Source organism: Cetorhinus maximus, chromosome 14 (assembly GCF_964194155.1).
Source record: "Cetorhinus maximus chromosome 14, sCetMax3.hap1.1, whole genome shotgun sequence".
Classification (NCBI taxonomy): domain Eukaryota; kingdom Metazoa; phylum Chordata; class Chondrichthyes; order Lamniformes; family Cetorhinidae; genus Cetorhinus; species Cetorhinus maximus.
The window spans coordinates 81,541,792-81,569,654 of record NC_135892.1 but is presented as its reverse complement, the minus strand read 5'-3'; the positions used below and the strand labels follow the sequence as shown (position 1 = coordinate 81,569,654).

The window sequence follows — 27,863 nt, the reverse complement described above, 5'->3', positions numbered from 1 at the left end:
GGGCACATAGCTCATGAAATTGATCCTCGTGATTACTGGGGGCACAAAAAAAACTTTGGGGTGAGCGAAATGTAATAGAATTACCAGCACACTTGCCTTAACCTAATGCACACTCCAGCAACATTTAATACAACAAATGATAGTTAATTCTGATTTTCAATGAGGATATTTTATACAATTTTATGCAATTAACAAAAGGTTCTGTTATAAAACATTAGAGCGGCCAGCTGGCTATAGCTGGTATAAATTAGAACCCAGGGTCTTCAGTATATCTTCTGAAATAAACCGCTAAAAGAGTTCCTTAGCTGTGTTTTCACTGTACAAATTTTGTAGTTTTTCTACAATATAATCTCCAGCTCTCTATCAGATAAATTCAAAACTGTCAAATTATCGGCACAGGAAATCTTTACTGCAAACCTATGAGAGCCAAATGAAACTTAATAATCATTTATCGTCTTTTAGATCAGCTTTTAGTGCCATGCAAAACTACCCCTTTCTTCACAAGGCTTCCAATACTCATGGGTCTATTATTTATCCCTCTATGTGTCAGCTAAGGCCCAGTGGGTTTGGCAAAGGAATGGGGGACAGCGGTTAAAAATCAAGGCTTTATCTTTGAGTTTGGTGAAACTATATGGGGAACATCTGAGATTGGAAATTATGATGTGGCATGTGTGGTTCAGCTCACTGATGGATTCCTGGGGCTCTTTAGCAGTGAGGGAGAAGTAAAGGCAAAAGCACAGGCCTGACAACACTAGGGGAAGGGGGTCCTAGGCTTGACAGAACTGGTTTATATGTTTTGTGAAAGAAAGTGTGTGTGTGTGGGTGTGTCTGCCTATGTGAGTGTCTTGTCAACCTTTCCTGCTGTCTTGTCACAACTCTCACCAATTAGAATTACAATTTCTAACCATCAGTCCAACACAGGTGACAAAAATCAGAGCCTGTTTGCCTTAGAGGCTTTCAAATTTTAAATCCAAAAAACAACAAACAACTGAAAAGAAAAACTCAAAATTATGGAATATGAGGAAACACACTGGGGCAATTTCAAGTTATCTACCCATTGAAAAACTGACGGCTCAGGTGCAAGCTTAAAAGCAAAAAACTGCTGGAAATCAAGAACAAAAACAAAAATACCTGGAAAAACTCAGCAGGTCTGACAGTATCTGCGGAGAGGAACACAGTTAACGTTTCGAGTCCGTATGACTCTTCAACAGCATCAGGGAAGGGTTGGCAATGTAGTTCTAAGTCAGGATGGTGCGTGGCTTGGAACGCAACTCACAGGTGATGGTGTTCCGACGCATCTGTTGCCTTTGCCCCTCTAGGTCATTGTTCTTGCAAGGCCCGCGAGCCAGTGGCGGCTCTCATCCTCACTAAGTGCGGCTCCCAAACTCTCCCTTTCCTGTAATCTCATTCAGCATCACAAGATTTGTTTTCATGTCATTTCCATGTGACCTGCCTGACGCCACTTTGAAGCAGCCTCTCACTGCTTCTCAACCTCCAGGTTTTGGACACTCCCCGACCTATGAGTTGCAGCCTACGTGCCTCCCTGACCTCCGAGTTGCAGTGGGATCTCGAATGGGAACACAAGTCCAGGAGTGGGAAACGGCGAGAGGGTGAGTCAGGGAGTGGGAGTTTCTGTGAGAAGGTGGGTCAGAGAGGGGGAAGAGGCCGTAACTCGAAGTTTGAGGGAGCGGGAGAGACCACAATGCTGAGAGTTGGGGAAGAGGATGATCTGCAGCAACCAGAAGGATCAGGGAGGAGATGGTTCGGAAACAGGACTGATGGCAGGCAGGAGGTAACTCAAGTAGAAAGTTGTATTTTTCTTTTAAAATTAAATAAGTTTAAAAATATAGAAGAAGTTATTTCACTTACCAATCTAGGAATTTACTAATGTAGAATATTGCAACCTAGGTGGTATACTGTTTTAATATTTGTTTGTTTTCTGATAAGGAAGTGCCTACAGAGCCTAACACTGATTCCTATGGGAACCAATGATTCACTTAAAGTCATTTCATTTTAAGTCATGATTTTCAGGAATGCAACGACAACTTTAAATAAAAACGTGTATAATGTGTGATTTTGTTTTAGTTACATGTGTCGCCCTGTAACATTACATCATGAAGGAGTAGCAAGCACTGATAATTTAGTTAAGTAGTCGATGTGACTCTCACATTGTGGGTTTTTTGCTAAAGTGGCCCTTCCTGAAAAATAGTGACGATCGCTGTTCTATGTGGTAGAGGTTGCAGGTTTGGAAGGTGCATCTTGCAGATGGTACACACTGTCGCCAGTGTGTGTCGGTGGTGGAGGGAGTGAATATTGAAGGTGGTGGATGGGGTGCCAATCAAGTGAGCTACTTTGTCCTGGATAGTGTCAAGCTTGTTGAGTATTGTCAGAGCTGCACCCATCCAGGCAAGTGGAGAGTATTCCACCAAGCTCGTGACTTGGGTGTTGTAGATAGTGGACAGGCTTTGGGGAGTTAGGAGGCGAGTTACTCTCCGCCGAATTCCCAGCCTCTGACCTGCTCTTGTCGCCACAATATTTATATGGCTGGTCCAGTTCAGTTTCTGATCGATGGTAACCCCCAGGATGTTGATAGTGGGGGGATTCAGCGATGGTAACGGCACTGAATGTCAAGAGGAGATGGTTAAATTCTCTCTTGTTGGAGATGGTCATTGCCTGGCACTTGTGTGGCGCAAATGTTACTTGCTTGCCCAAGCTTGAATGGTGTCCAGGTCTTGCTACATATGGGCATACACTGCTTCAGTATCTGGGGAGTCATAAATGGTGTTGAATATTGTGCAATCATCAGCACAATTCATCAGCAATGAAGATGGTCATTTACTTTTTCTCATTCTCAGTTTCTTTCCCTCTAATTTGTTTTTCTCAAATTTCATTTTAATTTTGATCAAACCATGGTCATTTTGGCTTCTTTCCATATACCTAAATATTGGCTAGACCACATCTTTATTTCCATCCACCCCTCACTATTCCAAGAATATTCAGTTTTATATCAGTGTTAGCAACAAAAACAAATTTGCACATGTACCTTTTTTTAAGGCGGAATAATTAACAAATGACTTGAAAAAAGGTTGATTTTAACAAAACCTAATATTGCCTTTATCAAAGCAACCTCTGTGTGCAGTATTAAGCTAAAGCTAAATGTCCTTTGTATTTTAACACAAGGAATGGCCATGTTTCTTCTGCTTTCTGTATTGAGGAAAATTGGCTTGACTACTCCACCTAGAAATATTCTAGTCGGCTTAAGGAGGTCCATTCCATATCTTTTGCGTTTACAGTCTTCAGAAAAAAATTATAATGCAAAGAAAGAACAGTCAGAAGAGAATGAGCTCAGCTCATTGAATTGAAAAGGCACTAAATTCTACTGGGAGGCTTCCTCAGGACACAAGCAATGCAATTTGCAAATTCATATCTAACAAGAAAGTGTCATAATATTGCATGATTGATGATGCAGTGGTCAAATTATTCATACATTGCTAAACTGTCAAGCACAACACACTGCCAGCCAACTTGGAGATGCACATCACTTTTTTCCTTTTAAAAAAAAAATCCCCTGTAGAAGGCATCATGTTCTTCCTCATGCACAAGTTTCAAGGGACATTCCACATTTTGTCACCCAAGCAGTCAGTCTTGAAAGGCAAAGGTGACACAGCCTTTCTCTGCAGCTGTTGTCTTATTGGTGTTATTTTGCAAACTGCCCAGATCTCTTCCAAGTTCTGGGATAAACAGATTTCAGTATCAGAGAACCAGTTTGTCAACTGGTCAATGGCCACTGATATTCAATGGAAGGTAAATGGTAGCCTTTCACACAACTTGTGGATAACTGGTCTTGTCAGCTTTCCTTTCTTGCATCTCAAACCTGGAGACAGAGTCTAGAAGCCCATTAGCTTTGTGTTTCGGCGTAAGCTTTGGCAATGGCAGGCATGAATTCCACAAAGGTGTGCTATTTAGGCAGGGGTGAGACTCCCACCCATTATGATTCAATTCACATCTTTCCAGAAGCTTGACAGCCTGTGTCGAAGTTGCAAAGGTCACCTGACCCCCTTGGGAGCCACCTTAACAGCTCATCAGTGTCTTTTTTTTAATAAATAAAGGCAGTTCCAGAAGCTTCCATTCTAGCACAGTCCATGTTTAAAGTTAATGACAAGCCTTCTGTTGGGCATGACAATGGCCTAGTGCGCTATTCTACTTGTGATAATTAAAAAACAGTTGGCTAACTTATTGGTTTAATCTACAACAACTAACATTTCTAAAGCGCCTTCCACATTAACAAATGTCCCAAGGTGCTTTACAGAGGCATAATCAAACAAAAATGAACATCATGAGAAAGGAGAAATTCAGAGGGTAGACTGAAAAGATTGGGTCAAACCCATGTATTTTAAGGAGGGTTTAAAAGCAGAGGTGGTGATGAGAATTCTAGAGGGTAGGGCTTAGACAGCAGATGGCACAGCCACCAATGGTGCTGTAGGGAGAGAGAGAGGGTGACAAGAGGCCAAAGTCAGAATTCTGGAGAGTTACAAATGTTCAGGAGCTACAGAAATAGTGAGAGGCAAGGCCATGAAGTAAACACAAGGAGAACTTTAAATTGGAAGCACTGGTGCAATTGGAACCGCAAGTCTCTGAAGGCCAAAGTGATTGGTAAGTAGATCTTAGGATAGGATACAGGCAATAATTATGGAGGGTGGAGGATGAAAGACCAGTCAAAAGAGCATTGCAATAGCTGAGCCCGGGAGTGACAAAGGCAAGAAATGGGTTGAATCAGAGGCAAAGGTGGACAAAGTTATATGGCAATGGTAGCCAGATTGTGACACAGCACATATGGAGTTGGAAGCTCAAGTCAAGATTGAATAGTTCATCATGGTTGCAAACAATCTGCTTTAACCCCTTAAAACTCTCCCTCCATATAAGTTTCCCCACCCATATCCATGGTCACCCTTTGGCCTTGCCATCTCACGTGGTCTTCTTGCTCTCACCAAGGCAATAACAGAGAAGAGCAGCTCTGATCATTTCCTTGCATCGTTCTCCATGCACATCCACCTTGCCCCTCCTAACTCTATTCTGTGTCCTCTCCTGGAAAAACTCTTCAAATTCACTTAGAACTGCACCTTTCAAATTTCCAACTGTCTAGCCTTTGATCCTCAATTTACATTTCTGCAGCTACAAATCTGTTCAACCCTTACCTCCAACTTTGACCACTAGCCCTCATTAAAACCATTAACCTCTCTCTCACCCTGACCTTTACCCCAGTGCAAGCCTTATCCCTGCTCCCTTAACTCCAAGGAATGCAGACTTGAACAGATACAGGACACAACTACAACTACTTTAGCCCTTCATCACCAAATCTGGCTGAACCACATGAAGCACTATCAGGTGCTGCTCTCCTCTGCCAAAAATGGCTTATTATTCCAGAATCATCCTGGAATCCAAAGATAAACCCCGACTTATTTTCTCTCTCTTAAATCCTCTCCACAAAGATGGTAACCATCCGTTCAGCAGCTTCTGCCATTTCCCCCCTTCCCCTGCCCAATCCATTCATATTTCATCTAAGGTTCTCCACCACCCCCCACCCCGCCACTGTATTCCAGAAGCTTGCCTCATTCTCCAGTTTCTCTCCAAGCTCATCTTGTCCCTAACGCTATTCCCACTAAACTGACCACCCAACTTTCCATCCTGGCTTCCATGTTAGCTGATATTGTTTATGCTTCTCTCTTCTCAGGTACAATTACCCTCCTCTTCAAACAAAACAACTCTTGATCCTCCGTCCTTGCAAACAACTGCCCCATCTCCAACCTCACTTTCCTTGGCAAAGTTCTTTAACATGCTGATACCTCCCAAATCTGTGTCCATCTTTCCCAAAACTCCACACTTGAATCTCTCGAATCAGGTCTCCGCCCTTGTCACAGTGCTGAAATGGCTCTCAAAGTCATGAAAGGAATCCTACGTGACTGTGGTAAACTACCCATCCTCATGCTTCTCAACCTGTCTGCAGCCTTTGAAAAGGTTGACCATGCCATCTCCCTCCAAAACGCCTCCATTGTCATTTGGCTGGGTAGGACTGTAATCACTTTGTTCTATTCTTATTCATCCAGTCGTGGCCAGAGAATCATCTACAATGGTTTCTCTTCTCACTTCTGCACCATGACCTCTGGTGTCCTTACTTGGTCTAGCCTACACCTGACTCCAGGCCCACAGCAATGCGGTTGACTCTTACATGCCCTCTGAAATGTACCCACACCACACAGACTGCAGCGGTTCAAGAAGGCAGCCCACTACCACCTTCTCAAGGGCAACTATGGACGGGCAATAAATGCTGGCCCAGCCGGCAATGTCCACATCCTGTGAATGAATTTTAAAAAAGCATCCATTCTTAATCTCCTCCTATTTCCCAAAATATGCTGCCCTTGGTGACATCATCTAAACACACCATGCAATTTCCACATGTATGTTGATAACACTCAGCTTTACCCCACCACCATCTCTCTTGATCCCATCCACTGTCTCTAAATTGTCAGACTACTTATTAGATATTCAGTACTAGATAAGCAGAAATTTCCTCCAACTAAGCTTGGGAAGGTCGAAGTAATTGCCTTTTCCCTAGCCACTGACTTCCTGGCTACTGTCTGAGGTTGATCCAGAATTATTCCCCACTTTGGTTTTGTATTTGACCCAGAGATAAATTTCCAACCACAGATCTGCGCCATCACCAAGACTGCCTACTTCCACCTCCATCACACTGTCTGACATCCCCCCAACTCAACTCATCTACTGCTGAAAACTCAAATGTCCCTTTATTACCTCTAGGCTTGACTAATCCAATGCACTCCTGGCTAACCTCCCCATTTTCAACTCTCCATAAACTCATGCTCATCCAAACCTCTGCTGCATATATCCTACCTCACATTAAGTCACACTAAGTTCCATTCATCCGTCATTCCCGTGCTCACCGACCTACACTGAACCCCAATAAGCAACGCTTCAATTTTAAAATTCTCAGCCTTGTTTTCAAATTTCTCCATAGCCTTTCCCTTCCCCATCTCGAACTCCAGCCCTACAACCCTCTGGGATATCTGCGCTCCTCCTATACTAGCCTCGAATTTCCCTGATTTTACATAGGATTACATAGGATACATGATATCGAAACAGGACATTCGGCACAACCAGTTCTTGCTGGTGCTTATGCTCCACTCAAGCCTCCTCCCATTTTTTCTCATCTAAATCTATCATAACTATTGATTCTATCCTCCCTCATATGCTTATCTAGTTTCCCCTTAAATGGATCTATAATTCCTGCTTTAACCACTTCCTGTGGTAGCGAGTTTCACATACTTATCACTCTTTCGGTGAAGAAGTTTCTTCCGAATTCCCTATTGGATTTCTTGGTGACTGTCTTATTTGTTGGCCTCTGATTATGCTCTTTCCCACAAGAGGAAACATTCTCTTTGCTGAGAAGAGAACCAGCCTGTCAATCCTTTCCTAATACATATACCCACGTGTTTCTGTATCATGCTCATAAATCTTCTCTGCACCCTCTCCAATGCCTCTATATCCTTTTATAATATGGTGGCCAGAACTGCATGAATTACTCTGAAGGGTAGTCTAACCAAAATTCAATACAGATTTAGCATAATTTCCCTACTTTTCGATCACTCTAGTATGGGCAGTTATGCTTTGAGCTGCCAAGGCCCTAAGCTCTGGAATAGCCACCCTAAGCCTCTTTGCCTTTCTGTCCCCTTTAAGATGCTTCTGGAAATGTACCTGTTTGTTGGCCCTAATATCTAAGGAAGCTAAAACTGAAATGGAGGTTGAAACCTTATAAAAGAACACAGAGCCAGCAGAGTTCAGACGATGATCCCAGTGGTGCAGTACAGGAAAGCTAAAGAAGATGGAAGCAAGATCCAGAAGTTGAGAATAGACAAACACAGCTGCTGCAAGTGTTTGTTTCTGGAATATAATATTGGTGTATCTACGCCATCTAGACCGTCAGAAGCAGAGTTGAGGAGATTCTGCAGACGTGCCATTTTTGGTGAAGACCATGCCCATGGGACTCGGGTTGGTTATGCGCTGGGTATCAGGCTAAGTCCTTGAAGAGAAGCTGAAATTCTTTGTGAGGAACACAAGAGTTTGGAAGGGCTAGGGGCTGAGATTAATGGTATATAGGCTGTGAAATGCGGAGCTATTTTGTGAGATCTGCCTTAGTTGTATCTGCTTTTAACGCATAATTTATAGTTTATAATTGACTGTAATCAGCCTGTTAATTCATGTTTAATTTACATGCATTCTGGGTTTTAGAGTATAGGTGGTTACCCAAGTATTTAGTATTTGAGTGTTTAGTGTTTGCTTTGTTTGATTCTTGTATAGTTAAAATTCTTTTTTAAACCATGGAATCTTGTGGCTTCATTCATTTAGTATATCACTGGGATTTTGGGTTTCTTCTTTAAAAAAAGTTACCAGTTTCAACTGAGATCATAACTCTCGACAATACATCCTGACTTCATAATTAACGTCTCTAACCCAGTACCATTCTGGTGAATCTGCGTTACATCCCCTCGAAAAATAGAACATCCTCCTGAGGAGCAGTAGCCAGAAAGTACTGTAAACAGGGTCCAATCAGAACTTTATGGCCTTAGTCTTCTGGTCAGCGTGCAGGGGCGGGCCCCGCTCGCCGAAGCATAAAATGATGCGCAGTGACGTTGGGCGTGCGTCCTGATGTCACCATACGTCATTCCGATCTTCAGTTCGGCGGGCACACACCGGAGTCGGCTATGCGCCTGCCAAACTGTCAAAGGCCTATGTCAAAGACAATGTCACATGAAGGGACATATCTGAATAATTTTTTTTACTTATCAAAGTTTTATGACTTTCCTTAATCTCCCTGAGGCAGCTCCGTGAAAGAGCGCAGGCCCCTCCTCCCCCCACCTACACAGGGAGCACTGAGAGCTTCACGCTAGGCGGGCCTTAATTGGCACCCGCCCGCGCCCGCTCCCACACAGCCCGCCCGGGAGAAAATTCTCCCCTATAAAGTTGTGACAAAACCCACACCGTCTTTGGATTCCAGCACCCTGAGATAAAGGCCAGTGTTCCACTAGCATTTTAAAATATTTTTTGTATTTGTCCACCAGTTTTTAATTATTGCTGTATTTGGTCAACTAAATCTCTACTCCTCCACAGTTCCCAGCTTCTCACCATTTAGAAAATACTCTGATCAATCTATCAAAATGGATGACCTCACACTTCCCCTCATTCAACTCGCGTTGCCACATTTTTGTCTACTTACATAATCCGTTGAATCCCATTGCAACTTCCTCCTCCCATCTAGACTACTTAGTGTGCCACCTAACTTGGTGTTGCCAGCAAACCTGGATACATGGCCACCTATCCTTTCATCCAAGTCATTTCTAAATCAAGTATAAAACTGAGGCCTCAGTACAGATCCCTGGGAGGCACCACTAGTCACATTCTGCAATTTGAATACACGAGCCATTATCACGACTCTCTATCCTAAGCAGTTCAATAGGTTTCCACTAATTCCGGGTACTCTCATTTTTGTTAAGTCTCTTTTGTCTAAGTCCACATAAACAACACCCACAGACGCTCCATTATCTACGTTAGTCAGCTCCTCAAAACATTCAACTAGGTTTGTTAGTCAAAAATTTACAATGGCTAGGATTCACAGGGATGCTGTATGGTGATAATACAATTGTATAGGAAGACTCAAAAATTGGGCTGTTTTTGTTGGGCATAAGGAGATTGATAGAGGTGTTTTAAATTGTGAAGGGATGGGGCAGCAATTTCTAGTGGTTGAGGCGTCTAGAAAGAGCAGACATATATACAGGATTGAATGCAAGACATTTTGGGCAGACAGCAGATTTTCTTTTCCCCTGGAGGAGCAAAAGGTTGTGGATTGCATTAGTGAAATTACTGACTGCAGCAGAGGCCATGTTAGCAGTTAAGTATAGGTTACTTAGGTGGCTGAAGGAAAAGTGAATAAAGGGATATGGGAACAGGAATTATGGTCACTGCTTATGTTGAAGATAGTCATCAACACAGGCTGGTTGGGTCAAACACTGCTTTACAATTTCAATCTAGTTCTAAGTGACTTGCAGTTTCCCATCTAAACAGAAAGGTTTCAACTGAAAAGCACTGGGACTAGAAAAATTCAAGGGTGACAATAAGTGCAGGGAACAATCGCTAAACTACTGCCTTCAATTATTTTTCACAGAATTCCAAAATGCAAACAAAATCAAGGAAACAGGCTGACAAAGATTTAATTTTAAATTGTAAAAAGATGACAAATTCAAATCCTGTGAAGTATTAGTAATTAACTAAATTCTCATTTTCAGCTGTAATGTTTTATCTTTCTCTGTTCCTACTAGAAACAGACCACATGGACATCTTGCCTTAACCACTGACGCCACTGGGTTATCTTCGTCTGTACAAGATCAACCAAAATTAAATATAGCACTGGTAAATGATGATCAGTGTTGTCTAAATCCCAATCATGGTTCGTTGCAAGAACAGAATTTGAAAGTCAGATGCCATATTGGTTAACAAAGAAAAATAACAAGAAGTTAAGGCACTACATAAACCACCCCAGATTAAGTACAACCTTAAGTCATCATGTGACCTGACCTGCAATGCTACACAACTTCTAGGCACTGAGGTAGAATGTGCTTCCTGTGTCCTTTCCCCTCCCCTTTCATCGCCATGCAGCTTGATCTTCTAGGCAGCCATCTTGGCATTAATACAACAGCATGGGAGTACTTAACCCATTCAGGACTAGCTGATTGCATTAATGAAACATTCAACCAATCTCCACTAAAACCAAATAGGACATAATTAAAGATATTACATGTTCATTTTAGTGATTAATACCACATTCAAGTTATTTTGGATACTTTATTTCACAAACAAAAGCACTTCTGCTACTGTTACAACCCATCCCCAGGTGAGGTTCTCCAAAGTTGTTGATCCAGGTGAGACCCCTCAAATTTGTCACCATCTGGCTGGGGCACCCCCAAATTGTTATGCTTCGGGTGAGAAGGGATGAACTAGCTCCCTGTCTTTATTCAGCAGCCTCCCCCCAACTTCTGTTGGTCGCAAAAAGATTTAATCTAAAAAGGGTCCCTTTTGCAGATACCTTTTTCCCAGGCCTAATCATTCTGGTTTTGAAGGAGCCAATTTGATCAGGCTTTCTTGAGTAAAAGGTCAGGGTAAGTTTAGTAACTATTAAAGGCAAAAACGGGTAAAACATATGCATATACGGTCATACAGGTTATATGGAAAAGGTATATGGAACAGTCCTTGACTTGAGGGGAGTAGATAATTGAGCTTTGTGATTTAAGATTCTGGTAGAATTAACTCCGGTAGACAAATAGTCGGATTCGAGGTTCCAGTAGAGTTGACTCCATTAGACGAATAGTCAGATTTGAGGTTCCAAAAGTACTGATTTTGGGAGAGAGATCAGGGTACCTGCAAAATGGCGATTTGCAGGGGTTCTGGGTGTGACTGTTACTTCTGACTGTTACATCCAGCACTTGCTCAGTCTCAGAACACCCACCAACAGACATATACCGCGGCAGCTTTTCAGCTCACTTTTAACCTCTTCTTTGTATATTACAAGCAAGAAGCAAATTCACAAATCTGTCTGGGCATTGCCCACAGGATTTCTTGCAGAGATGATACTTATCTCCCATTATGTCCCATTGTCTCTACCAGGGGGAGCAATTAGTTTCTGGATATCTTTAGAAGTGCCTTGTTTAGCAACAGGGTGGGGTTCCATTACCAGGGGTAATGAACCCTGGGGAGTCACCCTGCAGCATTCCAGCCAGTGGTTTATGTGCATTTTTTAAAACTCAGGTCTTATTCTTAAAGTCGAATATTTCCGGATGCAATTCAGTGATTTTCCTTCATTATCATGACGTACATTATGGAGCTGTTCTGATAATACTGCTTGAATTCTACTTTGTTCTCACATCAGTACTTTAAGCACCAAGATAGACCATGCGAAAATACAGTTCACATAAAAAGTATGTCACATAATTCAGCACATTAACTATATAATCGTGCAATATACTTATCTGTCTAGTGCAAATTCATGCATGCGTGCAAAATACAGTACGCAAACACATGAAAAACTTTTGTAAATGTTATTTTCTAATGTGGCCGCAAAAAAGAAAATCAAACAACAGTCAATTTTATGTATGGGGGGGGCAGTTTATAACAAAAGTTACACTTTAACTAGATATTGTTATCAACAAGGAATTAGATAATCTATTGATGCATTATATTTCCTATAGTTTTCCTAGGCTCCGCAGTACCATTACTTCCTGTGATGAAAGCAGAAAAGCTTCAAGAGCATTAAGTAACCAAACAACTTAAGCCACGTAATTTATGCTAACCAAATTTAGTTCAGGTTAATGCCCTCCCACGATTAAAACCTTTAAAATCAGATTTTTACCCAACTTTTATTAAAGTTAATTAAGGCTACTATACATAATTCATACAGGACTAGCTAATCAATCATCTCCATGCTCACTATCAGATTCATAAGCATAATGAGTTTTGGCGGAATTCCTAGTGAGCAAAGATCTACAGTACATTGGCATAAATCAGTATTAAGATGCACTAACCCACCGTGTATCCAAATGGGGAACAATCGATGATTTGTTATGGCTTGGGCTTTCTCCTAACACTTTTAACTTGTATTCAGGGTATATAAAGACTCTTATGAACTGAACCCTACACCCTATAACTGCCATGAATGGGTTAGCATTTGAGAAGCTTCTCAACTATGGTGTGGTGCACTGGAGATCATATGGGATACATATCCAGTTCTCATGACTAATACATTTACTTACAAGTAAGATAGTATAAGATGAAGATAAGATATTATACGATAAACACATTGTGAGATGTTAAAATTGCAGCAGTTATACATATGTAAACTGATTTAAAACAAATAAAATCCGAAACTCTTGTAGTTCCTTTCAGTGGCAAAAGATTGCGCCTTTGATGGACAGTACACAGGTGATCACACATGGAGCTAGTTAGGCTAAGTAAGGAACTGGGTATCACTAGGCTGTTCTTCAATGATATGGATGTCTTTGTTGATCATTTTCATGCTAAAGTTAACCCATTTGATGTCATCTCAATTTTTTGTTGATCAAGATAGTAATCATTTTTAACACTTAAGATATGAACTCCAGTCTCTGGACAGCTGACATTCTCTTTACTTTTGACTCCTGCCAGTAACTGACACAACAATTTTAATAAGCATGAGTTGTCATCATAAAATATCCACAGTCCTTCAAGAGATGATTGTTTGATTAGTTTTAGATCAAAGGTGACTGGGGTTTTAGTCCAGACAACCAATTAACATTCTCTTGCTACATATACAGTGAGATTTCCACAGCAAAAGAGCTGGCTAAAGCCATTTTATAAATATAAAAAATAGGTATTTATGCAGTATAATTAAAATTGTATAAAATATAATGCTGAAATTTCCCAATCTTTTAGGCAACGCTTTTAACAAAAGTGAAAAATATATTTCATCCCCATCTTGGTAAGCAACAAAATACTAAACAAGGTGTTATTCATTCCACTGCCAATGACCACAAAATAAGTAACAGGATCTATTTTTACGGATCGATTTCCATGCTTCATTACAACATTAAACTTTAGCATAGAAAAATGGCCAAACACATTATGTGGCAGTACCGAATCATGAAGGCCAAGAAGGTCCCAGTTTGCTTTCTGCTCAGGATTGAGTATTTTTTGTTTCAACCAGGCCAGGTGTGATGATATTACAACTGATTGCTTTTAAGGATGATAAATAAAAATCACAGAATTTTATACTACAGGAGGTCATGCAGCCTATCGCACTTAAGCCAGCTCTCTAAAGAGCTATCCACCAAGTCTCATTTGTCTCCTTTCTGCAAACTTTTTAAAAATTGTTCAGTTTCAAATATTTATCCACTGGGATATGGATTATGTTTCCATCACTGTTGCTAGTAGGGGGCCCCATAGCCTAACAACACTGTGTAAAAATAATTCTCTTACCCTCTCCCACCATTATTTTATTGATCTGAGCACTGGACAAGTTTCAGCTGATCAGATTCAACATGGCTTTGTGAAAGGTAAATTAGGTCTGACTAATTGAGTTCAAATTTTTGAGGCGGTCATTAATGTGGCAGATGAGGGAGTGTCTATGGATGTTATCTCTATTCAGAGGCATTTGGTAAGATTCAGCACAACAGATTAACAAAAAAAAGTATGGAATTGGAGGCTACCTATGTCATGGATTGAAACTTGGTTAAGAGAGGAGACTATATGGGATAATGGATACATACTCAGTTTGGCAGGATGTGACAATGCTATACTGGAGCTTCAGCCCTTCACTATCATTTATCCATGACTTGGATGAAGGAATAAAGAGTTAAATATTGAAGTTTGCAAATGACACTAAGTTAGGAGGCAAGTAAGTCATGCAGATGGAAACAGGGAGTTATGGAAAGATGAAGAAAAAAGTGCAAATGGAATTCAATCTGGGTAAATGTGAGGTCATCAACTTTGGATCTAGGAATTGTGAAGGAATAAAGAGTTTTGGGTGTCATGTGCACAAATCACAAAAATCTAGTGCACAGGTACAAAAATCAGAAAGGTTAATGGAACGCAAGGGATCTAGAATACAAAGGGAGGAAGTTATGCTTCTGTTGTATAGAACTTAGGCCAGGCCCTATCTGGAGTGCTGCATTCAGTTGTCAGCACCACATGTAAAGAACATATAGGCCTTGAGGAATGCAGTGCAGATTCACCAGAATGATGACGTCATGGCTAAAATGGCTAGATGGCCTGGTGGACCCATGAGTACGGGAGATTAACGGTAATCTAATCCAGGTATTTCAAATGATAGAAACTCTGATCAAGAAATCCTACTGCTCTCAATGTTGAATCCAGAATAAGGATGCATAATCTTAAGATTAGAGTCGAGCCACTGAAAAAGCAAAATAAGGAAGTATTTATTCACACAAAGGGTGGCAGAAATCTGGAACATTCTCCCCCAAAATGTTATGGGTGCTGTGTCAATTGAAACTTTTAGTACTAAGATAGACTTTTGTTAGGTAAGGGTATCAAGTCTGTTATGAGATCAAGACTTAGCTTATTGTCAGGGGGCTGGGAATCACAACTCCCAACATGCCTCAGGAGTTTTGGGCATGCGCAGGCCAGGAGCGGGCAGCGCATGCGCAAGCCAGCATTTTTGTAGTTCTTCGGGCCGAGGACAGACCCAGTGCGCCTGCATAAGAGCAAAACAGGATCATGTGACAGGTTCAGGGCCCCATAATTGAGAAGAGCCCCAAACAGGGGACAGGGAACGATCCCAAAGTTTAGAAGAAAGAGGAATTGAGAAAAAGGCTCCAAGCAGAGAAAAAGGCTGCAATTGGCAATCTTTAAACAATGGGGGCTTAAGAGAAGCCCTGGAGATCGAAGAAGGCAGCAGAAGGCTGGTACTTCTGTGCTGTGGCCGTTGGGGCGAAGGTACCCCTTTGGAGCAGTAATATTTTGCTTGGCATGGCCAGAGAGCTGAAGCTGTGCTTGTGAGTTGGTTCTGGAGTTCAGACTCGGGAATCCAGGGGAACAGAGTCTCAGGAGATGACACTGAAACCCTGCGAGGTGGGCCATCATTGAGGCCAACCAAGTTGGAGCAACTTTTGGACAGAATTCTAAGATGAGATCTTCGAAGGTGAAGACTGAAACCCTCGTAAGGGAGGCAAGAGTTTCAACGAGATTAGTTGACTCACAATAAATGGCTTGTTGAGAAATACATGGAACAGCCTTGGTCGCACCTGCCATTTATTCTGCAGTGTGGTGTGTTTGAACACAGTTTGCCTGCTAATTCACATGTACCTCATACTAACCCTGAATGTTAAAAGTATAAGATAGATATTGTCAATTGTTTAACTTTCTGACCTCGTATAGAAAGTTTATTTTTGTTTGTTCAAAACCTGTGCAATCTTGTGGTCTTATTCTCTTAGTAAGTGTCTTGAATCTCAAATTTTGCCCAATTTAAGCAAAAAGTTATTGGTCCCTAACCGATCATACCAAACATTTGGGAGTCTGGTCCAGGATCATAATAAGTCAGTGATATGGAGGGATATTAAAAGTGGGTGTTTAGGGTTAAGGTACAGCTCGGTCACGAACGATGGAATAGATCAAACGGCTAAATTGCTTATGTTGTTTATGTTCACCAGCCAGGAGAAACTTTCTCTACTATTTATCTCAATAAAACCTCTTCAAAGTTTTGAACACCTCTATTAGTTCTCCTTTTAACCTTCTATTTTAATAAGCATGACTCTTAATGTCTCTACTCTCATTTCTGGTATGAAAGTGAATCTCTTCTGCGGACTTTACATGACCTTGCGTTCACTCCTAAACTAACACTAAAAACTAGATACAATATTCTAATTGAAGCCTAATCAGTGAGTTGTACGAGTTGAACATTTTTTACTATTATACTCTACATACCATTTAAAAAAACTTAGGAACCCATATAGTCCTATTTTACAATTTTAACAACTTGCCCATTCAGCTTTAAAGATTTATGTACCAGAGCTCCGCTCTTGATTATTATCTATCAAGTCCTGCTGAACAACGAAGGCATTGACACGGTAAGGATAGCCATGATAAACCACATGTTCAAATAGTTCACTGACATTGAGGTCTAGATTTTCCAATCTTACAGTGCAATCTCTACATCTGTCCATCTCTCTCCAATCCGTCCAGGACAAAGTAGGATATTTATGCTGCACTTCTTACAGTATGTCAGGACAACTCAATGTGGGGGGGGTGAAAGAGATACAATAGTTAAATTACTATGATTCTGGTTGTACTGTAATGCCAGGCAAAGAAAAGCCAACTTTTACACTTTTCTTGCAATTCTCAAAATTTCAGACTTTGCAATTAATTTGACTAGGCTCTGCTACCACAAATTCTCATACCCGTCTGGTGCCTTAGTAATGCTGAATATCATAAATGCAAAACAATCCCTAATGTCCACTACTGCTACATCAGATAATAAACTTCATTCATTAACTTGACATATGAACACAAGAATTTACATACTACTGGGTGTGTCCAGCATCCACAATAACCTCAATTAGAAAATACCAGAAGAGGTTAGGATATCAGCAGAAAGCATCCCACCACTTTTTCAGGGGACTTGCCCAGAAACTGTCCAAGGAGAAATAAATGACTCGAAAATTCAGACTTCATTGTCTGGCAAAGGTTGGCCATTTGGGTAAGGGACTGGATGGTCAACGATACCCAGGCATGAATCATTGTCTTTGTGAAAAGAGCAATGGAGACAAAGGCCTGAATTTTCACTCCCGCATCAGGTGCGCAAAGCTGGCACATTTCCCTGCTCCACAAACCCGACCTGGGGGAAAGTGCCTGGAAGTTGGGATTTTCTTTCCGGAATAGCGGCTGGGCGACCCTGGCAACGAAGGCTGCCGGGTGCAGATGTGAGCTGGATGGAATGCTTGCCTTGGTGCACTGGCACTGTGTCAAATATTTTTTAAAAAGTACTAAAACAAGAAACAGTCCTCCAACACTCATTGACACTCCCCCCATACTTCCCATGCCCCATTATGCCCTCTACCCCCATGCCAACCTCTGCCCCTCTAACCAGCACCCATAGCCTTTTATAGCCTATATGCCAAACCTAGTGCTAACTCATGCCACCCACCCAGCATTTGCCCTTACACCCACCATGCCACCTCACCCAGTATCCAGCCTAGGCAGACCTCAGGAACCATGCTGAGATTAACTAAAATAAAATTCAAGGCCGCTACTGCAGATTTTTCTTTTAAAAAAAAGTCTCTCATTCATAAAAGCCCATTCGCTACATTTACTTTCTTTCAACTACATAATCCCTCATAAGAACAACCATTTCATTCAAATGCTTAATTCCTTATAGAAACAAGCATTGGAATGCATAGACCCACTTCAAAGAGTCTATAACTACTTGTAGCTGTCAATCAAACTGTGAAATGGACAGCACCCCATTGCCTTCAGGCTTATGTTACCAGACAGTGAAATAGCAAGCAATGATTTTTTTTTTTTAAAACTCCACCCAGTTTTGCCAAAGATTTAAAGGGCAGGGTTTTAAATGCCTTGACAGTTTGACAGTTACTTTTGACACTTTTCACAGTTCCTCTTGACAGTTTCAATAAGTTTATGCACTTTTTATGCACATTCATGTTCACTTTTAACAACCCGAAAGGGTAGCTTACCTCTCCCAAAGGTACCCGGGTACATATCCAGAGGAGTACCCCAGCTCCGCAAAAGGGTGCCCCACCTCTCCAAAGGACTCTGCAAAACTTAAAGCTGCTCCTATCAGGTTTAATCTGCACATATCATGCTTCCCACTCCTGGTTAACAAAAATCAGGGATGACTGGAGATAGCTGCTGCTTTATATGGGCAGCTACCTCCGCAAAACACACTTGTGCAAATCCTGCCCTGGCCCCATTCCCATCCCCGCAAAAATGGGAGGTGCCATGTTCGGAGGTGGAGCTTCCTGAATACAGCTTCTTCTGCCACTTTCAAATGTCGTTGCAAAAATCCAGGCCAGTCTTTGTTTATCAATTGCACAAAAGGTCAGGTCTTTCTATCCCTCCTCTACCTATACAACTCCTCTCAACCAGGCCACATTTGAAGAGGCAGTGAAGGGGTTAAGGAGTGGGAAAAGGTGGTGAAGACAAGATGTACTACAAAAAGGATGGGAAAAACCCAAGTGAGAATCAGCCCATTCTCACACATGTTAGCAGTTGATTATAGAGCTCAGTGGTGGGGAATTGAGAGAAAGCAGTTAAAAAGGGAATTAATCACTGTAGAGCCTAAGCACCCTCAGAAAAAAACTACTACAGAAACACTTCTGAAGCTTGTGACTTTCCTGAATTTCTCCAACACAGTTATTTATTCTGACCAAGTACTAACACTGTTTAATCAAAGGAAACAGTTGTCTGATTCACTTTTCATATTTTCTCTCAGCTCACTTAAGAAATACATGTTGAAAATACATTTCTTCAAGTCATTAAGCAAACAGTCCCAGTAAGTAGTCTTTACCTCTTTTGTGAATAGTAATGATTTTTTAAAAATATATAGTATTTTCCAAGGAGGTGCAGCTTTCCTAAGTTTACTTATTGCGCTACCTTACAATGCTCATCTAATAAGTCAATAACAAAAAATAAAAACATTTCTCCCTTCAACAGTCCATGGTTGAGTGGGTAGATGCATTTCAAGGTATGCCCCAAAGGCATGCAGAATGTGGAAGGTCAAGTACAATGTCCAGTCTGTGGTGTTAGCCAATCTCAGCCACTGGTGTTGGGTGGGAGGAGGTTGGGAGAAATGGGTGGGGTTCAACAAATTGCATCAGATAAATCCAAACTAAGGAATACTGGGAAAAAAACCTACTTCTGATCACACTCTTCAGCAGCCTGTGTCCATGCAAAGTGCTATATTCAACTATGGCAGCCATACAATACCCCTTGGCAGTCACTAACCAAGTTTACACAAGATTTCTGTGCAAGTCACTGCCTTCAAAAGAAAACACATGGGGAGAAGGCCAAAAAGGCAAAACTCATGGGAAAATTCATCTTCAGATGATCAATTAAATCAATGCTCCTGAAAATTTAATGTTAACACTAGATCATAAAAGGGCTAAGTTTGCAAAGGTGGCAGATGGCTTGTATTAGATTGATTGGTTATTCCTGATGATGAAAAATTAAATTTTATTTTGAACTATCCTCATGTATTTTTTTTCTTCATTCTTTCATAGGATGTGGGCATTGCTGGCAAGGCCAGCGTTTATTGCCCATCCCCAATTGCTCTTGAACTGAGTGATTTGCCACACCATTTCAGAGGCAGTTAAAAGTCAACCACATGGCTGCGGATCTGGAGTCACATATAGGCCAGATCAGGTAAAGATGGCAGATTTCCTTCCCTAAAAAGCATTAGTGAACCAGGCGAGTTTTCATGACAATGGTTTCATGGTCTCCATTACTGAGGCTACTTTTCAATTCCAGATTATTGATCAAATTTAAATTCCACCAGCAGCCGTGGTGGAATTTGAACACTTGTCCCCAGAACATTAGCCTGGACCTCTGGATTGCCAGTCCAGTCCAGGTGTTACCACTATGCCACCATCTCCCTAGCGCTACAGAAACATACAAAAAAACTTAACTAGTCATATGCAAAGAGACAAATTAGGCCAAAATTAGAAATATTTTTACATGTTTAAGAAGAATAACTCTCAGGAAAATAAAAATTGATGTTGGAACAGTCAAAAGGATACTCAACAACAGTATGCTGGATAAGCATGGTCTTTCCATCTATATTAGGAGTGAGAGGTCATATAGAGCCATTGAAAGATTTCACCGGGAAGATTCAGGGAGAGTCCCAGGATACAGCACAGGCTTTAATTACTTGGAATCAGTCTTCACAACTGAACCAGTTGTTACAAAATCTCAACATGGCTTCAGGAAAAGAAGGTACTATCGTACTAACTTGAATTTTTTCTGAGCAAGTTACAAGTTGATGATGATGATACTGCAGCCATTATTGTGTAATAACTTTTCAAGAAGCCTTTACTAAGTAGTGATGAAAGGGTCTCAGTGCCTGTATTTTTTGAGATTGTCCCTAATTGAAACAGAAATACAAAAGCTAAGTTTCTGGGTTTGGTTAATTGGATTTCCTGGCTGTGACATCAGACCTCTGAGGTAATAGCCTCTGGTATGTTACCAGGGAAACTGAACCTAATTTGGGAAGAATCATCAAGGTTGGGAGACCAGATTTCAGCCTGTGGTCAGAACAGACGAAGGACTCTTCAGTGTGTTTCACCAGCAGACAGTACAGGATAAAGGTTCTGAAAAGCTGTGTGAACTGTCAAGACACATTGAGGAGCTGGGTGGTTTTTACCAGAGCTGCTCATACCATTTACTGTGATGGTATTGATTAGTTGGAAAGCCATCAGGAGTAAAGGAGGTTATACAGAACAGTGCTTTGTTGGTGATAATTGTATCCATGGAACTCAGGTGGAGTAAAGCAGCTGTCGGAGGCTACTTGAGAATCAGATCCTTCATGACAAACAGTAGTTGCACCCCACTGGAGGAAGATAGAGTTGTGAGAGGCATTGGGACTGCACATGCTTCCACAGGCTAAGAATGCACCTAAAAAATCTGAGACTAACCTTTGTTGCATCAGCTACTTAAAGTGTAATTTATGGTTTTTATTGAATACAATTTACCTGTTAGTTCATGCTTAATTTATGTTAGTTTTAGTTTAATTATTACAGTTAAAGTTTCCAAAAATATATCTTGTTCATTGGGTTTTTCTGTTGGAGATCGTTTGACAAAGTTCGATTCTTTCACATTATTGGTCTCCACAGGGATCGTAACAAAGTGCTGCACAAAAGAATACTAAATAAGCCTGAACCTTGTGGGACTGGTGAGCAGATCTTGGATTGGATCAGAAATGGTTTCATTTGCATAAGCAGACACAAGTTACCAATGCTAGAGGGTCTATGAGGGTGTGAGTCACTAGTGGAGTCCCACAGGGATTAATGTCAGGGCAATTGTTCTTTAGTATCTTTTTAGATGGGAAGAACATGAAGATGCAATATAAAATAAAGGGTACAATTCTAAAACGGGTGCAGGAGCAGACAGACCAGAGTGTATAGGTGCATAAATCATTGAAGCTGGCAGAACAGTTTGAGAGAGCAGTTAATAAAGCATACAGTATCCTGGGTTTTATTAATAAGGGCACAGAGTACAAGAGCAAGGAGGTTATGTTGAGCTTGTATAAGTCACTAGTTCAACCTCGGCAGGAGTACTGCATCCAGCTCTGGAAGGACGTGAAGGGATTGGAGAGAGTGCAGAAAAGATTCACGAGAATGGTTCCAGTGATGAGGGACTTCAGTTATGATGATAAAACTAGAGAAGTTGGGACTGTTTTCTTCAGAGAAAAGAAGGCTGAGGAGATTTGATAGATGTATTCAAAATCATGAGGATGTCTGGAGTAGATAGGGAGAAATTATTCCCACTCTTGAAAGGATAGAGAATAAGGGGGCACAGGTTTAAAGCAATTGTCAAAAGAAGCAAAAGAAAATGAGAAAAACGTTTTCACACAGCGAGTGGTTAGGATCTGGAATAGACTGCCTGAGAGTGTGGTGGGAGGCAGGTTTAATCAAAGCTTTCAAAAGTGAATTAGGCTATTATCTGAAAAAGAAGAACGTGCAGCGTTACAGAGAGCAGGCGGGAGAATGGCACTAGATGCATTACTCATTTGGAGAGCCGGTGCAGACAACATAGGCTGAATGGCCTCCGTCTCTGCTGTAACGATTCTGTGATCTTCATCAATAATCTGGATGAGGGCATATCGGAACTCTGTGCAAGTTCATGGCTAAAACAAAAGTTAAGTGCAGAAACAAGGACCTTGCATAATAAAAAAGCTGCAGGCAAATCAAGATGCAATGAGGTGGGGGGGGGGGGGGGGGGGGTGGGTTGCAGGATGGTGAAAACGCCTTTTAATACAAATAAATTATAACCATGATGGGCTTGGGTAGGGAAATCTTCAAACATGTTAGACACAATGCAGAAGGATGTGCTGAAGGTTGCTGAGATTGAGAACAATCTGAGAGTTAGGCACAAGTCAAATAAGGTCTATGACCAATGCTGATAAACTATTATGAAAACAAATAGGGTGTCAGGATATGCAGCCTAACCAATTAGGTCTGAAACAAACTCTTTGTACGCAGTCTTGATCAGGCCAGATGTAAAATGCTATGTCCAATTATGGTCTCCACAAATTGAACAATACAGAGGCCCTTGAAAAGATTCAGAGGAGGGCTACCAGATTGATACTCATTTTAAAAAGTTTTTACTTAACTAACAGGCTTTGAGATCTGAGACTTTTATTTTCGAAAAAGCATATTCTTCAGAGATACAATTACGGCCTGCAAAATAGCAAATAATTAGACTCCAGCCACACGGTTACACTATTTGAGCTGGATACTTTAGGGAGGGCCAGAGACATAAGCATAAGTTGGAAAGAGTAGAACTGAGCTTCATAGTAGACTTTCCACCCTTTTGGAATAAGTGGTTGACTGCTGGAATAAATCACCGACATATGCAGAGAGCACGATTTCTTGCAAGCATTCAAAAGGAAGCTGGAGGTGTTCTTGGGTCTGGTAAATATCTACACAGTGAAGGTTAGTGGGCGACTGACGGTAGTGTCACAAGTTATTGTGGTCTCTTGGAGTTCCTTTATCTCCTTCAGGAGTCAGGGAGAAATTTTCCAGAGCTTTTTTTCCGAAACTGGATAACCGAATTTTCTTCTCAAAAAAGATGTGACTGGGGACACATGGAATGCGTGTAACTTAAGACCATTATGGGCTCAAATGGACCAACTGACCTTTTCCAATCTTTCTTTCAAAAGGGGTTTGACCTAATTCCTGAGTAAGGCTATATACCGTTTACTCATCCGGGCCCATGTTGCTTTAAGATCAAAAAACATATTAACAAAAGCACACACAGTATGAAGATTTTTTTTTCTTGATCAATGCAATAAATCATTGGCAACAGCATAACATTTCATATCTACAATCAAATTTCTTAAAAGAAATAGCTACAGGTAATTCCAACTAGAGAATGAAGCTGGGTTTCCACTATGCTTATTATTTTAGAACACATCTGGAATAGGTTTTAATGAGCCATCCATACAGATAGCTGTCATTGCAAGAGACAAGTTAGAATGCAACCTCTGCTTAAAATTATAGTTGCGTACACTGATTTACTTCAGTATAATCATTATTCATTCAAAGTAAAAGAAAAACTTCCAAAGACAAAAACTCCACGTAAAAAAATGATGCAGTATTAAAATTATTGCTTTGTATTTTTCTGAAACTAAGGCCAGATTTCAAAAGTATCATGCGGACTCAATTTTAAAATCATGATTTGCCCTTCATCCCAAAATCATTGCAGTTATTACTTCTCCAAGGTTAAAACCAGGTTAGCTGAAGCAGTCATGTCAACATGCAACAAGACCTGAACAACATTTGGCCTTGGGCTGATAAGTAGCAAGTAATATTTGCGCCACACAAATGCCAGGCAATGACCATCCCCAACAAGAGAGAATCCAACCATCTCTCCTTGACATTCAAAGGCATTATCATTGCTGAATCCCCCACTATCAACATCCTGGGGGTTACCATTGACCAGAAACTGAACTTGACCAGCCATATAAATACTCTGGCTGCAACAGCAGGTCAGAGGCTGGGAATTCTGTGGTGAGTAACTCACTTCCTAACACCTCAAAGCCTGACAACCAACTACAAGGCACAAGTCAGGATTGGGAAGGAACACTCTCCACTTGCCTGGATGAGTGTAGCTCAACAACACCCAAGAAGCTCCTGGATATAGAAGCCCGCTTGATTGGCACATTCACTCGCTCCACCACCAACACACATTATGCACCATCTACAAGTGGCATTGCAACAACTCAACAAGAGTCCTTCGACAGCATCTTCCAAACCTGCAACCTCTACCACCTCAAAGAACAAGGGCAGCTAGATGCATGGGATCACTACCGCCTGCAATTTCCCCTCCAAGCCACACACCATCCAGACTTGGAACTAAATCGCCATTCCTTAACTGTCGCTGGGTCAAAATCCTGGCACTCCCTTTCCAACAGCATTGTGGTTGTGCCTACGCTACATGGACAGCAATGGTTTGCGGCGGCGGCTCACCATCACATCTCAAGGTCAATTTGGAATGGACAATAAATCCTGGCCTAGCCAGTGATGACCACGCCCCATGAAAGAATATTTTAAAAAGCTGCCGTAAAGTCACCTACAGCTGTAGCTCTGAACGGAATAGGGCAGATGTCAGGTTTGATTCTGTTTTGCACCAATGCTGATTTTATTCAAGGTAGCAGTTTGAATGTTATAAATGTTTTTGATGCCCTGGATTAGGGAAGGTAAAAACCAGCTATAGTTCCCTTTTGTGGACATTATCTCGTCACTACTGCTGTTAAGTATAAGAACTGGGTTGGGCCTCATTTTGTCATGCTCCATAGTTGAACGATTTAATACTTTCTAGAATTACATACAAAGAATATTTGAGGGCCAATTTATAACTGCACCCAGATAGAAGGGAATTAAATTATAAGAGGCAGGTGAGGGAAATGATCCATCTCAAGCAATGATTTAAGAGACTTGCCCATTTTGGTTTCACAATAAGGCTATTTGATGCATTTCACACAAAAAGTAGACACAATAAATACTGAGATCTGTCCCCTTCTCATTTCCCAAATGTTCACTTCCAATGTTTCCATAATATTAACAGTCCTGGACAGTTCAGGTAAAAATGTTTACGATTAACCTAATACCCAATAACCTACTACTAACCTAAAACTTTTTACAATTTTATATAAATGACTTGGGTGAAGGGACCGAAGATATGGTCACTAAATTTGCTGATAATACAAAGAAGTGTAGGAAAGTAAGTCGTGAAGAGGACATAAGGAGGCTACAAAAGGGATGTAAATAAGTTAAGTGAGTGAGCAAGGATTGGGTAAATGGAGTATAATGTAGGAAAATGTGAAATTGTCCATTTTGGCAGGAAGAATTAAAAAAAACATTATCTAAATGGTGAGAGATTGCAGGGCTCTGAGATTCAGAGGATCTGGGTGTCTTAAGTGCATGAAGCACAAAGGTTAGTATGCAGGTACAGCAAGTAATTAGTAAAGCAAATAGAATTTTATTGTTTATTACAAGGGGAATTGAATACAAAAATAGAGAGGTTATGCTTCAGTTATGCAGGGCATTGGTGAGATCACATCTGGAGTACTGTGTACAGTATTGGTTTCCTTATTTATGGAAAGATGTAAATATATTGGAGCAGTTCAGAGAAAGTGTATTAGACCAATAACTAGGATGGGAGAGTTGTCTTATGAGGAAAGGTTGGGCAGGCTAGGCTTGTATCCGCTGGAATTTAGAAGAGTGAGAGGTGACTTGATTGAAACATGAAGGGTCTTGACAGGCTGGACGTGGAAAGGATGTTTCTTATTATGGGAAAATCTAGAACTAGGGGTCACTGTTTAAAAATAAGGGGTCGCCCATTTAAGACAGAGATGAGAAAAAAAAGTTTCTCTCAGAAGGTCGTGAGTCTTTGGAACTCTCTTCCTCAAAAGGCAGTGGAAGCAGAGTCTTTGAGTATTTTTGAGGCAGAGCTAGATAGATTCTTGATAAGCAAGGGGGTGAAAGGTTATCAGGGTAGGTGGGAATGTCAAGTTGAGGTTACAATCAGATCAGCCAATGGCAGAGAAGGCTCGAGGGGCTGAGTAGCCTTCTCCTAATTCCTATGTTTGCATAATGAAACAAAAGTACATCAACCTTATTTTTACATTGCTGCAAGTGCAGGTAAACCCAATGTGATGACACAATAACTCACTGGTTGAATCCCTGACCCAATTCTGTAATGAGGGATTCAATTGCTCCTCCTAAATTTCACTCTGGAAGTTACCCTTGTGTAAACAGGAGTCCAGTGGTACAGGTTGCCACTTGCAATTGAGTACTATTGATATCATCTACATAGCTCTATTTTCAGCCTGTGCATCTCAGTTCTCTGGACCAAATCTCTAATACTGTACAAAACAGATAAAAACAAGTTCAAAAGAGAAGGAAACAGTCTGAAATGCATGCAAAAAAACACATCATCAGCAGCAACAACATCAGCAACTTGTATCTAAATAACATCTTCAATATAGCACAACGTCCCAAAGTGCTTTACAGGTGCATCATAAAACAAATTGTGACACAGTGCATTGTAAGATATTACGTCAGATGACCAAAAGTTTGTTCGAAGAGTAGGTTTTAAGCAGCATCTTAAAGGAAGAAAGAGAGGTGAGGATGTGAAGAGGTTTAGGGAGGGAATTCTAAAGCTCAGTGTGGCAACTGATTAATCACTTCACCATTGGCAGCCAAAGTCACAGATGCTCGAGAAGCCAGTATTAGAGAAGGGCAGTTATCTCAAAGGGTCATGGGGCTGGAGGAGATCACAGAGATATGGAGGGGCGAGGCCATAATGGGATTTGAAAACAAGGATGAGAATTTTTAAAATCAAGCTGTTCAACTGGGAGCCAATATAGGTCAACGAGCATGGGGTGATGGGTGAACAGGGCTTGGTGCAAGTAAGGACACAGGCAGTAGAGTTCTCAGAAGCAGGAAGAGAAGCTATTGTAAGTGATTGTCTGGTTAGTTTACATAAATATAAAGAGAATTAGGCAAGAATAGTCCCATCCAGTTGGATGACAGTGCAGATGAGTTGGAGGAGAATGGAGTGGTCAATGGTGTCAAAAAACGGCTGAAAGGTTGAGAAGGGCAAGGAGGAATAGTTTACTACAGTAATAGTCACACAAGACATCATTTATGAATTTGCTAAGAGTCATTTCAGTACTCTAGCAGATGCAGAAATCTGACTGGAGAGATTCAAAGATGGAGTTCTGGGAAAGATGGGCATGGATTTGGGAACTGACAGCGCAAAGCAAAGGAGGCTGGAGTCGAGCAGTAGTATGCAAGGACAAGGGATCAAGGGATGATTTTTTTTGGAGAGAGGGCTGAGGGCAGCGAATTTAAAGCAGAGAGGAAGGGTAACTGGAGAGGGAGAATTGTTAACAATATCAGATAACTTTTTTTTATTAATCTTTCATGGGATGTGAGCGTCACTGGCAAGGCCAGCATTTGTTGCTTAGTCCTATTGCCCTTGAGAAGGTGGTGGTGAGCTGCCTTCTTGAACCG

At 41.1% G+C, this 27,863-nt stretch overlaps 1 protein-coding gene across 1 annotated transcript in view; it reads right to left on the bottom strand.

The window, feature by feature from the left end:
- mta3 (metastasis associated 1 family, member 3) overlaps positions 1–27,863 on the bottom strand; it is a 262,123-nt gene that overhangs the window by 208,269 nt on the left and 25,991 nt on the right. The gene's annotated exons all lie outside the window — the stretch shown is intronic.